This window comes from Rattus rattus, chromosome 6 (genome assembly GCF_011064425.1).
Source record: "Rattus rattus isolate New Zealand chromosome 6, Rrattus_CSIRO_v1, whole genome shotgun sequence".
NCBI classification, from domain to species: Eukaryota; Metazoa; Chordata; class Mammalia; order Rodentia; family Muridae; genus Rattus; species Rattus rattus.
The window spans coordinates 59,244-74,614 of NC_046159.1; positions in this window are offsets into that span (position 1 = coordinate 59,244).

Below are 15,371 nucleotides of genomic sequence, written 5' to 3' on the forward strand. Positions count from 1 at the left end.
CCCTGTGAGAATGTCCTGCTGTTTTCTAGAACAAAGGCTAGGGTCCCCAAGGACTGCCATGAAAATCCTCTTATAAACAGATTAGAAGAGGAGGAGGAGGAAGGATCCAAAGTCCTCGATGGGTAGAACTTAAGTTGGTGGAAATTTTACCCCAGGCCTTGGTTACTTCTTACTGTGGTAAAATACCCTGACATATGACACTGGGGGAAAACGTGCTTATTTTGGTTTACGCTTCCAGAGTCCAGTCAGTGCATCACGGTGAGGACACCAAGCTGCACAGCTGAAAGTGGCCAGAAGGAAGTGCCCACAGGAGGAGGCAGAGAGCAATGAAGTTATGCTGGTTCCCTTTCGCCTGTCTCTGCAGTCCGGGATCCCATCTTAGTCAAGTTTCTACTGCTGTGGTGAAATCGTGACCAAAAGCAACTTGGGAAAGAGAGAGTTTGTCTCAGTTACTCCTCCACAGCACTGCCCATCACCTCACCGAGGGAAATCAGGGAACAAACTCACACAGGGCAGGAACCTGGAGGCCGGAGCTGATGCAGAGGCCATGGAGGCTGCAGCAGAGTGACTCGCTTATCATGGCTTGCTCAGCCTGCTTTCTTATGGAACACAGGACCACCTACCTGTCCAGGGATGGTGCCACCTAAATGAGCTGAGCCCTCTGCCATCTACCACTAATTAAGAAAATGCCCTATAGCTGCATCTTAGGAAGGCATTTTTTCAATTAAGGTTTTGTCCTTTCAGATGACTCTAGTTTGTGTCAAGTTGATATAAAACCGGAACCAGCACACCATCAAGGAATTTGAGTGGGTTTTCCCACTTCAATTAACGTAGTCAAGATAATCTCCCACAATATTCAGAAGTTTTATCTCCCAGGTCATTCTAGATCTCATTAAGTTGATGATTGAGACAGTCGCACCACATATTTAACAAACTGTTAACAAATTATATCAAATTAACTCCATAAGCAAAAGTTATAAAAAGGGAAATTAAGTCTAGTGTATGTCTTTGTGTGTGTGTCTTTCTATACAGAGATATGTAGATAGATAGATAGATAGATAGATAGATAGATAGATAGATAGATAGACAGACAGATAGACAGACAGATAGACAGACAGATAGACAGAAAGACCAACAGATAGATAGATGGATAGAGAGATAGGATGGACAGACAGACAGACAGACAAACAGACAGATAAATCTGGTTTCTACATATCACAGAAATGATGATTCCTATAACTGGGCAGTTTTTGAAATTCATTCTGTGCTAGACATGATGGTTCACACCTGTTATCACAGCGTTTGGGAGGCTGAGGCAGGGGCATTGTTCAAATCTGGCATTAGTTCTCCAGAAAGAGCTGTCTCAAAACAAAATGAAACTGAGGGATTTGCTTGGACCTCTGAGGATTAATTTCTGTACATAGAAGGGATGCAAAATTCAGGAGTCTCTAATTCAACAACAACAACAATATATATATATATATATATATATATATATATTCCAGAGGAAATTCTTACAGAGTAGTAACTGAGGTTAGTTAGCAACTAGTTAAGAGCAAAGCCCTAAGGGAATGGATAGGCATAACATAGAGGATAAATGGCAGGGGAAGGGCCCAGGGGAGCTGAAAGGCCAGAGACATGCATCAAGGAGTCCTAGCCACTTGGCTCCCCAATGCCTCTGAACAGGCTCTGGGCTCTGCACACAATCACAGCCATTTTCTGTCATGTAAAAAGACATGACTGAGATCCAAATCCTCTCTTCCACTTTGAATTTGAAGATCTGAAATGCTAAATAGGAAAAAGACAGAGTTGGAGTAGTCAGCTGTGACTAGGAATTCCCCAGACCTTTCCAGAATAGTTTCTAAAGAATTACCACCGAAGGGCAAATCAAGTATGAAACAGAGCCAGTCCCTTAAGCATGAAGACATCCAAAGTCTGGGTCTATAGTTATATTTGATATTGAGTTTATTATTTACGCACAAGATTCTACCAAAGTATATTCAGATTCCTGAGTCTTAAAGTGAAATTCGGGGGCTGGGGATTTAGCTCAGCGGTAGAGCCCTTACCTAGGAAGCGCAAGGCCCTGGGTTCGGTCCCCAGCTCCGAAAAAAAAGAACAACAACAAAAAAAAGTGAAATTCGGGTTTTGTATTAAGATGCTAAAGAGTCAAATACTAATTAAACTTTGGAAATGGCTCAGAGATTAAGAGCACCAACTTACTCTTCCAGAGGTCCTGAGTTCAATTCTCAGCAATCACATGGTGGCTCACAATCTCTCTAATGATGCCCTCTTCTAGCCTGCAGGTACACATGCAGGCAGAAAGCTGTATGATGTTAATTAATTAATTACTTAATTAATTAATATTTTTAAAAGAAAATAATAATAGGCCACCGTCATGCTGAGCAGCTGGCAGGCTGACCAGTGCAGGCTTTGGGAACTAGGCAAGGCTCTCTGAGCACCCCAGATGTGTTTTCAAACCTTTGTATATATTCTGAACAATTTTAGTTTCAATTTCCTCCTCTGTGCATGAAGTAGAGATGTGCACACATACACATGAAAAATGAGAAGACGGGGACAGAACACAGCAGAGGCCTTCAGTAAAAAAACACTTGGCAGGACAACAAAGTTTTCCCTTCTAGATTATTATGACACCATCCAAAGCATGGAATGTTGAAATAAATCAATCAACAGATTTCACACCTGGCCCCACCTTAATCCCAAGCCTTTTGAGCAGACAGTAATAAGGGGAGAAAACTCATGGGTTCTAAATGTTTGGGAGACCCTAGTAGCTACATCTGGTAAAACACTGCAGGCCTAAGGTTCTGGAATACATCTGGATGCAGAGGCAGCCCTGTGTACCTCACCACTGTGAGCACAGACTGCAGTCCAGCAACTGCCCAGGGTGGCTGCTTTGAGAAATGTGTGGTGCTCCCTTGATGCCTGAGGTGGCCCTAGTCTCTAGTACAGATTTCCCTTTTGGTACAGTAAGCTGCAGGGGCTGGATCATCCAAGATGGATAATACAGTTACCTCCAACAAAGAGCTTGCTCACTGTGACCAGTAACCTGAGGCTAATCATTTTTCTATCTGTAAGACATGAAGAGAACAAAGTTGACTTATTTAAAAATGCATCCTCATCATTGTGGTTCCCCTGGGCTTTTCTTGTGTGGATGGAGGGCAGCCTCAGAGAAGCTTTGGGGCTTTTTCCTCTGTTTTTATAACCACCCATACACTTTCATTCCCATGGCTTCGAGGAACACATTAGTAACCACCCATCACTAAAAACAAGCAAACGAACAAATACCTAGAAGACAGGGTGTCTCATTGGCCTGAGCTCACAAGTAGTCAAAGATCCACACACAAAGATCACAAAGACACAGCCCCAGTCTCCCACCACTGATGTGACAAAGCTGTGCCATCACACTTATCTCCTTTTACATGGACTCTGAGGAACAAGCGCAGGGCCTCCTGTTTACCCGAGGAGTACACTGCCACCTGAGCTGCCTCCACAGACTCAGAGAGGTCTTAGTGGCCTCCATGGACAGTGTTCTGACTAGGAAATGGTCTAATATTTGAACCCTTCTTCAAATGCACATACGTTTCTCTCTTGTGGAAATAGAGGGAAAAGGTCACGATAATAGAGTCAAAGCTATATTCATGAAAAAGTGTATATTTCTGACACTACAGTATGCTACAGAACTCAAATATTATGTAGCCATACCAACTGGCTTCATTTAGCACCAAGATTTATAGACTAGCGACCAGGATCATACCAATAGAAATGCTATGTCACTGGGACATTCTAACAAGACACTCACACTGAGATCAAAGACTTCTTCTGGGCTTTTCATAGTATTATCCCAAATGTTGTTTAAAATTTTATAGAAGTTTTTCAATCACATAGAGAAACCTTCCAGGTCAAGGAGTGTACACACAACACACACACACACACACACACACACACACACACACACACACACACACACACATTATATAAAAAAAAAAAACATAAATAATATATATGTCAGTTTCTAAGATATCGTCATTTTGTTTTATTGTATACATATAAATATGCAAGCTTTAAAGTCATTCTAATACTATCTTTAAGAAGGGAGGAAGAATGCAAATTTGTATAAAAGACATTTATCAAGACAAGATCTCAGGTCTGTAACCGACACTGACTTGGATCGCATAGCCATACTCTTGCCTTGACCTTCCAAGTGCTGGGTTTACAGGAACAAGTTTCCATGCCTGTCCTATTTACGGTGTAAATAGTTGTAAACTGGCGAAGGTCCAGGAAGAATGTGAGAGAAGGAAGATGTTTCTTGCCTTCAAATTTCCGTGCCCTGCCCAACCATTCCTGCTACCGTCTCACACTCTTTTCCGCTCTACAGGCGTTCATATCAAATACGAGTTTGCCCACACAGGCTGCTGCAGGGGTATGTCTGCCCTTGCCCTAAGCAACATTTACAGAAATGGATAACAAGCATTGCTACCTTGAACAAGTCGATTCCTGTAGTGACATCAAAGGGGACTTTAGCCTTCTCTCTCCCACACGTTATAGGGCCATTTCTAGTCCTGATTCTAAATCTAATCTCATACCAGTCTTACTATGTGGGGCCAGGGTACTGTGGAAACTGGAGAAGCTGGTCTGGAACAGGAGTGGTGTCAAGTCCTATCCAATCCTGGAAATCTCATCTCAAGAGCGTTAGGAGTAAGGACCACTCCCTGCCCTGCCTTGGACCAGGATGTCCAAGAGCATGTAGTCCTGTGCCCACCACCTTTGTCCCCACCAAAGGAGATTGGGTAGTGGTAGCCAAGGTTAAACTTTCTCTCTTCCTCTTCAGACAAATAAAGCACACCCAGGACTTTAGCCCTGGCCAATGACATAGACTCACTCTGAAAGCCTCCCTCTACCTCCACAAAGGTTTAAATACCCTTCCCCGCCCCCAATTAAATGAGCTGGTAAATAAAGCCGGCTTTGAAGAGAGAAGGCTGGTCCTCACTGGTTGCATAAGGTCTCTATCAACACCACCACCACTGGCCTCCTGCTTTCTCCCCTCAGAATCTTCTGATGGGGGTGGGAATGGGGAAGAGCAGAGCCCCAATAGCATCACTATTTTCCGTTGACCCCCCAACAGATAAAGTGGAACAAAGTGGAGAGATAAGACTTGGTGGTTAAGAGCACTGGCTGCTCTTACAGAGGACCCAGATTTGATTCCCGGTACCCACATACAACTCACCCCTGTCTGTAACTCGGTCCTAGAGGATCTTCTGACTTCTGCACATGCTGCACATGTGGTGCACAGACATGAATGAGGGCAAAACACCCCTTCACATAAAAGAAGTAAACAAGCAAATACATCTTAAAAGTAAACATAGTTCCTTTGCATTTCATGTGACGGCTGCACGTGGGTTCTTTGTATCTCAGGATGGCCTCAAATTCACCAGACTTTGAACTTCTTTTACTAATATTTTTTTTATTATCTTGATGTTATGTCTATGTGAGTTTTTCCTGCATGCATGTCTCTGTATCAAGCGCATGCAGTGTACATGAAGACCAGAAGAGAGCATTACTCCCCTGGGATGGAAGTTACAGATAATAGTAAGCCACTGTGTGGTTCTAGAGCCCAAACCCTGTCCTCTAAGAAGGTGGCCATGGAAGAATAAATTCCATAAAGTCGTGAGTACTGGGCTTGAGTTCAAGAGCAGGAAAGCTGCCGCTGCCTCAAGGAGCTGGAAGCCAGCACACAGCCCAACTGTCTCACTAAACGATTCCCATCTCTTCAAACACAGGGGACTACTTTCATTCATTCATTTGTTTGTTCGTTCATTCATTCATTAGTAAATGTTGCTAAGTAGAGGAAATCTCACATGAAACTCACACAGCCCAATTCTCCCACTAAAAAGAAATCCTATCTCTTTAAACACAGGGGACTTTCATACCTCATTCATTCATTCATTCACTAGTAAATGTTGCTAAGTAGAGGTCCAAAGACAAGTCACAGGAATCAGTTCTTTCCTTACACCATGTAGGTGCCAGGGATTGAACTCAGATCCTCAAGATTGGCAGCAAAATGCCTTTTCCAGTGAGCCATCTTGTGAGCCCCATAAAACACATTCTAGTCTACTTTCTTTGTAAGCCCATTGATAGTCTAGAACCCTATGGTCTGATTAACATATGTGTATATTTAGAACTCACGATGTTTTTAGCACAGGCATTAATAAGTTTAAGGAAATTTATTGTCAGTTTCCTTTAAACAAAAACACAAAAGAAACCTAAAATGTACCCACAGTTTAGACATCTTGTTTGTCTGTCTTTCCAATCTCCTCTTGCACGGTTTCTCCTCACTTCCACTAAATGTTCATTCTTTCCTTCCCCTTCATCTAAGCATTCACTTCCCTCTTCCCACGAGGCCAGGCTTCCTGTAAGCGTCCTATGTAGTAGGAGCCAAGTACTTGAGCTTTATAGGTTTTCAACAGAAGATTCCATTGCACTCTTAAAATCCTAACAGCTGTGTTTGCAGAATGAAGGCAAATGTTCTCAAAAGTCACTGAAGTGTCCACATCCTAAACCTCAGGAAAACTGTTTCCTTTGTTAAGATTGATTGCTCTCCATTCTCCTGCAGCCTCTCCTCCACCTCCATCAGACTCCTGAACCACACAGACAAGAGCATGTTGTCCTATGAGAGTCTCCACCCAGCAGCTGACTCAGACAGATACAGACACCCTCAGCCAAACAGTGGATGGAGCTTGGGGACTCTTATGGAAGAATAGGAGGAAGGATTGCAGGCCCCAAAGGAGATAAGAACGCCACAGAAGACCAACAGAGCCAACTAACCCAGATCCTGGGGATCTCAGAGCCTGAAACACCAACCAAAGAACATACTCGGGCTGGACCTAGGCCTCCCCACTCATATGTAGTAGATGGGCAGCTTGACCTTCATGTGGGTCCTGAACAACTGTGGCAGGGGCTGTCCCAAGAGCTGTTGCCTGTATATAGGATGTGTTCTACTAGCTGGGCTGCCTTTTCTGGCCTCAGTGGGAGAGGAAGCAGAGAGGAAGAACCTAGCCTTGGAGAGACTTGAAGTGCCAGGGTAGGGGGGATATTGAGGAAGACCCCCACGTGCTCTGAGGAGGAGAGGGAAAATGGGGAAGGACTGTGAGAAGGATTGACTAGGAGTGGGGCAGTGAGTGGGATGTAAAGTGATTAAGTAAAACAAAAAAGTTAAATTAGATAAAAATAAATAAATAAATGCTGGTTTTATAAAGCTCCCAAAATATGGATTTGGGGAATGTGAGTTGGTTTTCCAATGTGCAAAATTGGAAACACATTATTAGTGCAAAACAATGAAAAATAAATAAATAAAAGGGTGATTACTCCTGCTCAGAGAATGATAATCTCTCTAATTTTATTAAGCACGTTGAATCATTAAGGGCATTTCTAATCAACCTATGTACAAAATTCTCCAAAAGTTATTTTTCAATCTGTTTTAAATCTGTATTGAAGCATCCCAGAGACTGCCAGATTTAGGGAAAAAAATTAAATGGTACCAAAGGTAAATAAACCTTTCCTTGACCTACTAGGCAGTGAGGAAGTCCCACATTAGACAGCAAGCAACTCATCGTTTGGTTAGAGTTAGTATTATCTAATTCATGGGTAATTCTTTCATAAATCTCAGTAATATAGTTCAAATATTTCTCAGAAATCGACAAAGGAATGAATCTCATGACCAAATACCAAATTCCTCTGTGGATTTTGATTGCTTTTAATAAACCTGAAGAAAATAAGCACTTGTCAAAAGTCGTTGGTATATTAGTTCCTTTTTTAAATATGTAACTATGAAGAATTCAAGTAGCCAGGGCTGTTGGAACAGGCCTGCAATTTCAGCACCCAGGAGGCAGAGACCGGAGGATTTCTGCAAATTCGAGCCTGGCTTAGTGTACACAGTGAATTCAGGCTTACCTTGAGCTAGAAGGACTCTGGTTTTTGTTTTCTTTTTAAGAGGGGGAGTCACATAATCAAATGGTAATGATAAAACTAAATCTTCATACAAAATAAGAATAATTAAAAATGAGCCCTCTGTCTTTCATAAACAACAGAAACATCTGCAAAATTAATTAGCTGATTGGAAAGTCAGTCAGTGATGGCGGTGGGGCTGCTGGTCCGTATTATCTTGTACCATTTCTATTTCTCTTAATAACCACTTAATGCCTTCCGTGCCTGGACTGACAGCTTTGTGTCCATTGGATAAACCACTTGAAATGTAGAGAACTCTCTTTACAGCCAACCAAAAGGCTAGAAATACTGCCAGGAAAACCTCCTGACCAGCAGCAGAGGTGAATCCCCTTTGTTTTAATCCCCTTACCTAATCTTCCCTCTGATGGATTTGATAATTCCCAGGCTTAAAAAGACCACAAGTTGTATAAAAGTGATGGTGTCGGGAAATGTGGGAAACACGCAGGAAAGGCAGTTTGGGACTCTAACGTGAGGGAAAGTTCAACTCCTAAAAAAGGGAAATAACCAACGTGGGGTTTTACAGGAGCCATTAGGTGCTGAGAAAATACACCCCAAACAATATACGCCCTGGCTTTAGGCAGTAAATGAAGGAAATGAAGAACTGCCCAATACCCAGTGGCAGGGTGTGGAGTGGCGGGGTAGTGGGTCTGTGAACACCAGGATACCAAGCCTGTGTGATTTCACTTTGAGGGACCCACCTGCTGTCACCTATAGAACAACCATGCTTTATATATGCGTGCTGACGCAGAAAGTAGTCTGTAATGCGCCTTGACATGAAGATAGCAGCAAAGTCTGAATATCGGATGGTCTTAAAGTCAGGAATGACCGGGGGCCACATCTATGACTACATGCTATGGCATTTGTTTTCACATGTTCTTTGTGAATAAAGAAAAGAATTTGAAGATAAGAAACAAATGACTGTTACTGTTTGTTTGTTGTTTGTTTTTGAGCAATGTTTTTCTTTTTTAATTATTTTAGCATGAATGCCCATGAGGAGTGTGATGTGTGTGTGTGTGTGTGTGTGTGTGTGTGTGTGTGTGTGTGTGTGTGTGTGTGTGTGTGTGTGTGTGTGTGTGTGTGTGTGCATGTGTGTGTGTGTGTGTGAGAGAGAGAGAGAGACTGTGTGAGAGAGACTGTGTGCTGTGACTGTGTGTGTGTGTGTGTGTGTGTGTGTGTGTGTGTGTGTGTGTGTGTGTGTGTGAGACTCTCAGCAGGATGGATGGAGATGGCTCTCCATTGAGACTTGAAGGGTGGGAGATAAGAACCTATGGAGAAAGCAAGCTTATGGGAACTGGAAAGGCTGACACAGAAGAACTAAACAAAGGAAGAGAGTCCTTCTAGGCCATTGACAAAGCAGAAAGCAAACAACACTCCTGAGACCCGGTTGGACTCTTCTAATCCACCAAACCCCTTGTAGCTACACACTTAAGAACCCCAGGCACACCAGACTTTGTGTCGGAATAAACAGTCATGTGGCCATTGCACAGAATAAATCCTGTATTAAATCTAGTTGCTGTGGCTACCAAGAATTTAAAGAGCCAATATGAGAAAACTCGGAGAACCTTAAATTTATAATTTACAATTAAATCTGCCTCTTGTTTTCCCAAGCAAAAGTTGCTGGATTGCACCCACAACAACCAGAGGAGATGAGCAACGTTTACCTGAGCATTCCTCTCCAATTCCATTGACAGTTGCTTCTGGTCTATAAGTTCATTGATGCTGTCATTAGTAACTACCGAGAGACTGGCAGGAGAGACACACTGCAGAGTGTAAGCTCCTGTGTCTTGGGAAAACAGGCAGGCGAATAAAGAGATCTTTGTTTATGTAACTTCTAATCTTTTCTTAAAGTTTATTTGGTTCTGAGGGTTGCATAAAACAGGTTATAATCTTGAAAACAGATTCCAAGATTAGCCACTTGGAGCCTGGGACTCCTCCTCCTGATTTATTTGGTTCCAAGAAGTTAACTCCTCCGTGGCCTTGGCTCCATTTGAAACATCTTGTCAAAAGACCACAGAAAGCTCCCTCAACGTTACTTCATGTTACTGTCCCTCAGATTTTTTTCTTCTCCTCATTAACAAGCCTTACGTACATTTATAATTGCCCACTTCATAAATTTAGATGTGCACAGAGGGTCTGGGGAGGTTAACCCATTAACAAAGTAGAGGCATGATTTCCCTGCCAGGTGGAATCTGTGTTTCCATCACTTAAAGAATTAAAGACAGAGTCACTGAGTTTCTAGGTAAGCCTTGCAGGCTACTCATAAAGAAAAGGAGGCCCCAGTGTGTGTGATGGGGGGTGTGGCAGCAACTTTAAAAGTGTTTGGCGTTTTGGGTGTTTTGGATGTCCTACTCTTTGTCCATTGCTCTAAAGGTGTCTACTACATTTCTACTAGAGGTGTTTCTGTCTCTGGAATCATTGATCTTCTGGGGTAAAAGTGGGTCTCCCAATCTTCTTTGTCCTCTGGCCAGTAAAGAGAGACTCAGTGAATATGAAGGAAACAGAGTATGTTTTAGAGAAATAGAAATGTACACTGGTGACACACACACACACACACACGCACATGTGCACACACACACACACACAAAAAGGAAGGAAGGAGGATAAGAAGAGAAAAAGAGAGAGAACACTTACACGCATAAAATAGAGTTATGCCCCCTCCTTGCTTCTCAGTGCCCGCAGCCTGAGATCTGGCTTTAATCTCCAGACCCTACTTTTAAAAGCTGATGTTCTGTCATACATACACAGTTTCAACACTTGAGAAGTGGAGTCAGGCAGATCCCTGGTACTTCCTGTCTACTCATTCAAGCCTACTTGACCATCTTCAGGCCAGTAAGTAGCCCTGTCTCAAAAACCCAAGGTGGATGGTGCCTGTGTGACACTTAAAGCTGACCTGTGACCTCTGCAAGAACACATACCCACACTCACGTGGACAGGGTTTTGCACACACAAAAGAACAACGAACGCATAAAAAGAAGAAACGAAGAGGCCAGAGAGATGCTGACGCTTAGTGTCGTGTCAAATAAAGCCAGGACAAAGTCTCTCTGAGTACCTAGGGCTCCTCCCAGCACTTCTCACCCTGTCCCTACCTTAAATGTCTCCAGCCCAGGGGCTGGGCTCTGCTTTCCTCATGCTAGCTTCTCTGATCCCTGTACACGTTGGCCATCTTCACTAGGCACCCTTTTGGCCCTTTAGCCCACAGCTCCTCTTTTGGGCTTCTCCTGGTTCTCCCTACTTCCTTCTCCTCTTGCCCCCCCCTTCATGGCCCTGTTCAATCTGGAGCCTTACAGATGCCTCTGACTCTCTTCTTTATATATACAATCCAACCTTCTCCTCAGCCATGTCCCCGTTCTCACTCACTTAGCAGTTAAGTGTATGTGTTGCTCGTTCGGAGGAACCAAGTTTGGCTCTCAGCATCTGCATTGAGAAGCTCATAACCTCGTGTGACTGCAGCTCTGGGATCTGATGTCCTCTTCCCTGAAAGCCACCCACACGACATACATTGACGTGAACCAAGAAAATATGTCTAATAAAATGAATGCCCATATTTCGGTGTGTCTGGAGTGGCTACAGAAACCTCGACAGGAATAAATGGGGTCATGGCTGCAAGCAGACCCTTGTTTCCCAGGATGCTGCTGGTCCTCGTGAACACCAGATTGCCCTGAGAGAACTAGAGCTCACCAGTTAGCAGATCGGAGATTTTTCTTTTTTCTAGCCGGATTGGACTAGAGCCATGTTGAGCCATGAGATAGTCATACCCTAGGGAATTTAGGATGAAATTAAAGTAATATAGTGGATTGTTATCTTGAATAATAAAGTGGTTGTTCACATATCGATGAAATGTGACATGCTATTCAGGTCATTTAAAGCCTTGCCTTATCCCAGCTCCAACATCCAACAACCACTACCTGTCATTTTGGGTAAGCTAATTAGCCTGTGCTTTAATTTTTTAAAAACGATTTGTGTGTTTTGTGTGCATGCATATGCTGTGTGCATGTGCGTGCATGTGTGTGTGTGTGTGTGTGTGTGTGTGTGTATGCACATGCTGGTGAGGAGGGATGCACACTTATACGTGGGCACAATGGCCAGAAGAGGGCACCAGTGTCCTTCTCTGTCACTCTCCACTATCCCTTTGAAGCCCTGTCTCTCTCTCTGAACCCGAAGTTTACATTTCTAGGCCAATTTTGGAAACCTTCAAACCCCAGTGATCTCTGTCTCTTCCTGCATCAGAGCTAAAATTATAGAAGTCTGTGGGACAATGGCTTGTTAGTGGGGACAGATTCTAAATTCTGATCCTCAAGACTGTACCTCAAGTTTTCTTGACTTCTGAGCCCTTTATCCAGTCACTACTTTTATTTTCATTTTTACTTTTATTTTTTGAGACAAGTTCTGGCTTTGAGGCCACTGTGTAGCCAAGGCTGGCACTGAATTCCTGCTCTTCCTACCTCCCCCTCACCATGTGCTGCTTACCATGTGCAGGATCTTGGGATCATCAGAGTCTTGTCTATACTACTCAGTTTCTTCCTCTGCAAAGATGTTATCATGACAGTAGCCATTTTCTGAGTTAGTAAGAGGATTAAAATAGGCAGTTAGTACACATAGGTTCCTAGGCTGGCCCGTGCACAGAAGCACTCAGGAACTTCTAAGTCACCCTCTGGGTGAGGTGACCAGAGAGATCAACCAGCCTCCCACTCTGGAAGCAGTGCCCAGTTTTACCCATGGAGCGTGATGCTGTGCAGGCATTTGTAGGTCTGTTTTTCTGGAAATAATGGAAGAACTGAAATAATGAGAAATCTCACCCACAGCAGCTGATGCGTGAAGCTGGTGACATCTGAGACTGAAGGAGACTGGAAACATGTTCCAGTTGTCTTGGTTAACTGTCCTTGCGCCAACAAGCACACATACATCCACTCCTCGCAGCCTTTAAGTATATTTACTAAATAGATGTAGCAAAAGATTTCTCCCTAATTTCTCACTTTTCTTTCTCCAGAAGAAGTTATGGCACATTGTGCATTCATATATGCCATCTCTCTTCAAAAGAAATAATCAAATTCCTCTGTCTGGACTGGGCAGTGGTGACATGTGTGCCTTTAATCCCAGCACCTGGGATTCAGAAGCAAGCAGATCCCTGTGAACTCAAGGCCAGCCTGTTCTACAAGCAAGTTCCAACCTACCTCAAAAAAAATTACGTCTGTCAAAAAGGGCAGGTCTGTCCCTATCTGATCCCTTCCTCCTGCTGTGCTCCTGCCCTTTTCAACTTCTGTCAATGTTCCCCAAAGATTTGATGAAAGGATTTAAGAAAACAGCCTGTGGTAGGCACTAGAACTACAAAACCAACCAAAGTGACAGACGCAAGCAAAAGACACAAAGAGGGTGCAGGCTGTGGTGGTCTGGGAAGATCTGTGAGGAGACAGTGCCTGTACTACAGTGAGCATTAAGAGAGTATTTTTATTTTTATTACCTGTGGGGTTTTGGTCTCTTTTGTTAAAGTAAACTTTATTGCTTAAAAATACAAACTTGCAAATAAACAAAACCATCACACATCAAAATTAACTAGACCCAAAGTCTACACAACTTAATAAACTTACATAAATTAGAATTGTCATTCGAGGGGTTGGGGATTTAGCTCAGTGGTAGAGCGCTTGCCTAGCAAGCACAAGGCCCTGGGTTCGGTCCCCAGCTCCGGAAAAAAAAAAAAAAAAGAATTATCATTCAAAATGGAAGCTGTGAGGCTTCACATTAAATTTACAAATTCTTTGTATGCTTCCATGCCGATCCCAAAAACTCCATTACAGAATTAAAACTAGAGTAACACATAGCTTTAACTGGTCTTGAAAGAAAGAAAAAAAAAAACAGAAACAAATTGTGTAGGTTGGGGAGGAGAGATGAAGCGGGGAAGAGTTAGGAAAGACTGTGAATATGATCAAGACATGAAACTCTCAAAAAATGAATTGAAATATTATCTAATTTATTTTTTAAAATTCCATATATATATATATTCCCTCCAACTCCTCCAGGATCCTCCATTACATTTCTTTCCCAACTTCATGTCCTCCTTTCATATTTATTTAAGGCTGTCCATATGCATGTGTCAGGAGATGACATCACTGAGGCATGGGAAACTTTCCAGTGTCCACTCTTGTAAAGAAAAGTGACTCTCAGGCTGGAGAGATGGCTCAATGGTTAAGAGCATTGACTGCTCTTCCAGAGGTCCTGAGTTCAAATCCCAGCAACCACATGGTGGCTCACAACCATCTGTAATGGGATCTGATGCCCTCTTCTGGTGTGTCTGAAGACAGCTACAGTGTACTTATATATAATAAATGAATAATCTTTTAAAAAAGAAAGAAAGAAAGAAAGAAAGAAAGAAAGAAAGAAAGAAAGAAAGAAAGAAAGAAAGAAAGACTCTTCCTGGGCCAGAGCCACCAGCTACCAATAGTCTTCATGTAGTCCTGGGAGCCTGGGAACCTCTCCTCAATCCATGCTAGGATTTTTCATTGACATGATTTTGTGCAGGTCTTGAGAAAGTAACCAAAATTACTTTTGAGTTTTGAGTTTGTGTGTGCAATGACCATGTCATGCACAGATGACAGCATGCTGTGATGTTCCTCTCCATCCTGACTCTTAGATTCTTCCTGCCCCATCTTACCAGATATCTCCTGTGCACATTCAGAGTGCTTTGGGCAGATACACCAAGGACTTACTGATCAATGCTTTTTATAAGGAAAAGTCTAGAAAACTCCGTGGTAACTCATTGGATAGGGTCTCTAGGTCATGGACTCCATATTATTATGTCTACTATTCATCATTCTGATAAGTTTTTTTAATATATAAACTCCATTATTCTCTGACTAAACTGACTTGCCCAAAAAGCAGAGCCACGTCTGACTGAATGTCAAAAGAATGATATCGCCATCTAGAAACTTTGTTTGCTGATAAGTGCCACTTGGTTACAAACAACATGTTCTTCCCATTTCTTTGTTTCAGGCAGCAGCCCTCATTTTTTTAGTCACAAATAATGCCTCCTCTTTGAATAGGCATGTATTCAAGGCCGCTTGTCTTCTGTCAGGACAGGAAATGAAATGGGTTGAAAGATGACGTGGTTGCCTCTTGCTTTGAGTCACTTCACAAATGAGGGAGGAAGCCAACAAAGAGAATGTCTGGGGATTTGGGGAAAGGAGGGACACATGAGAACACTGAATTCTGGTCCTACAATTATAATTGCATTGAATGTATCAAAAAGTAGTTTTGTAATCCAGTGAAAGCTCTTGACTGTAATGTCAAAACTTGAGAGGTAGAGGCAGGAGGGACACCACAAGTTCTAGGCTAGACAGATCTGCACAAGTTCTCAGGCC